The sequence below is a fragment of the Lolium perenne genome, chromosome 2 (assembly GCF_019359855.2).
Source record: "Lolium perenne isolate Kyuss_39 chromosome 2, Kyuss_2.0, whole genome shotgun sequence".
In the NCBI taxonomy this organism is placed as follows: domain Eukaryota; kingdom Viridiplantae; phylum Streptophyta; class Magnoliopsida; order Poales; family Poaceae; genus Lolium; species Lolium perenne.
In genome coordinates this window covers 186,435,468-186,437,950 of record NC_067245.2, presented here as the reverse complement: position 1 = coordinate 186,437,950, position 2,483 = coordinate 186,435,468, and the positions used below count along the sequence as shown (strand labels likewise).

General features: G+C 45.1%; 1 long non-coding RNA gene across 3 annotated transcripts; it reads left to right on the top strand.

Annotated features, from left to right (window-relative positions):
- Positions 1-238: 238 nt before the first annotated feature.
- On the top strand, positions 239-2,278 carry LOC127334134 (uncharacterized). 3 transcript variants are annotated; one of them, XR_007871945.2, is made up of 4 exons: positions 240-824; positions 1,085-1,477; positions 1,552-1,724; positions 1,895-2,278. It is a non-coding gene; the product is annotated as an uncharacterized lncRNA (long non-coding RNA). The 3 variants fall into 3 exon arrangements; XR_007871944.2 differs by having other exon boundaries at positions 241-824; positions 1,563-1,724; XR_007871943.2 differs by having other exon boundaries at positions 239-824; positions 1,085-1,724.
- Positions 2,279-2,483: the final 205 nt, after the last annotated feature.

The following is a 2,483-nucleotide window of genomic DNA, read 5'->3' as shown; positions in this document are numbered from 1 at the left end:
TTCACGCATCTTCCTTCATTTGGTTACTGTAGATAGGTTATTTTCCCTTCCATTCCTTCAATGAACTAACGCCACGTATCTCCTCCTCTTTTACCTGGTTCAGTACATGGTTGTTTTTCGTTTTTCTTTTGTGTTTATGGGCTACCTGTAACCGGCTCTAGGCCTCCTCGCTTTTATTGTCATCGGTCTCTCCCTAGAAACATCTACGTAGTAGTGGGTAGGTCCCACCATCCACTGCTTGGTTCTCTTCCGCGGTTCTGCCCAATGCAGGCGCCGCTTTGACCCAGGTGTGGAGGAGAACAAATCACCAACGCCTCTCCCTGGTCTTGCCTCGCTGCACGCCCCACGTCTACCTCTTCTCCTACTACTCCGTCGCCCGCCCCATCGCCGTGGCCGACCAAGAGGCCAGCCATGGCCGGCGCCCCGGGGAGATCCCAGATGGGCCGGATACCTCCGCATCCCCTGGGTGTCGCGGCTCACGAAGGGACATTAACCTGAAGTCAAAGGCCGCCGTGGGCGGCGAAGAGTCCTGCCATGGCCGGCGCGGCGGGAAGCTCCCAGTTGGGGCGGAAGCCACCTGTGAATTCCATGGCTGGGAGGACCGATGTCTTCTTTTCGCTTCTCTTCCCGTCCAATCTTTTGCTTTCTTTTATGGCCTTTCGATCTATTTTGGTCCAATGATGTTTCTCTCAAATTCTATTTTCATTGGTGTTGGTTTCCTGTTGTTTCTTTTGTAGATCCACCCCGGCTGATGAATAAGAACTTGCAGAAGGAAGTTTGAGATCGTAGACAACGAGGCTACCTGCACAAACATGAACGATTAGGTGAGATTGTCCATCTCTTTTTTTTTGGTCTCACCTCCTGATCTCTTTCCCTCTCATTGCCCCTCTGTGTCCTAATGAGCCATGAAGATCTTCAAAAGAAAATGGTAAATACTTAATTAGATGCATTTGTTTCTGCAAGGAGCTACTTATATATTGCCAACAGATGTAGTGGTATGTTCAAGAGGATGCTCCAGGTCCTGGTTCAGTTCCGATGTTAGTTAAGAAATGGAAATTTTTTCATGTTAGCAATTGTTTTGCAGGGTTCAGTCAGTAAACTGAGATGTCTGCTTAACCATTTCGGGTGTCCCAAGCTGTCGAGTGTTTACCGGGCGCCGGAATCTGCTGATATTTACAGCCAGTGCAAAGTTGGTATGCAATGAACGACTGGGTAACAAGCTGTTACATTGTTGATGTTTCAAATATTGGCTTATCTTTTTTTTCAGCTTAGCAGTGCAAATCCAAAGGTATGGTATTTTGTTTCTATTGCTCACTTTATTTACTTCAGTATGAAGTCAGAATCCTTAATTTTGGCTATGTACACAAATTAAAGATGAAGCTCTGACCAAGTCTCAGTTCAGGTACATGTTCTTTTTTATAGGTTCAAGATGCATGCTCTTTTTTACATCCACGAGGAGACATCTGAAACTATTATGGTATGCCATTAGTGCAAACGAAGAAATAATGTCCTTTTTGTCATTGAAAGTTCAGATAATTTAACCTCACTTAGACATGTGGCAGCGACCCCGCCGAGTGCCATCTAGCTAGGAAAGCCTACCACCACGAAACTACTTATGCAGAGTGTTCAGAAGCTCATACACGAAGTTCGATGCGGATCTGAAGGAGGGTGCCACATGGGTCAACATTTACTACGCCACTAAGCCTGGCATGCTGCTGTCAACGGTGGATTCTTTTTCTTTTGGTTTCTGAATCTCTGTTTTTTCAATGGATTTTCACTCGATTTGCTTATGTTAGAGAATCTTATGGTTCATTTGATTCTATTTGGTGTTGGTTTTGGCCCCTCCACATTGTTCTCATTTCATTACCTTATGAAGCATGTCTTCCTTATGCAGGCCCCGTGTGCGTGTGTGGCTCTGCCAGCCTCCTCCAGTTCCACGCTGGCGTTGTGTTCTTCTAGATGTTAGTACCGGCTCCTCGCCATGGTGGCTATTTTTCTGAGACGCTTCCAAGGCCAGGTTTCATGGGTGTTCTTCAGGTGTTGATGGGCCCATTGGGTTTACAGATCTCCTCCAGGGCACAAAGAAGAAAAGATAACAGCCGCCGAATTCACCTTCTTTGGTCCCTAGGGAGTAGTTAGTCCTATTTAAAGGCAAAAGATGAGTTAGATTGTTGTTGTGTCAGTCATCTAATATTTTCTTTCCCTTTTCTCAGTTGTGTTGTTTATGGTTGTAATCAATCAGTCTGATCAATGCAATCTTCTCTGTTTTTTCCTTTCAGTTGCACACTGGGTGATGCAGAGCTCCTGCGTGTGCAGTTTCTGTTTGCTTTTACCTCTTAGTTCTTTTTACAGATCTACACAAGATAATGGGTACTCAAAAACTGTAGTACTGACGGTTACTAGGTTTATCATATCTATGCCAATAGCTCTAGACTTTTGGCATTGAGAAACAGAGAATATCAGTTCGTAGCAGATTCTTGCTA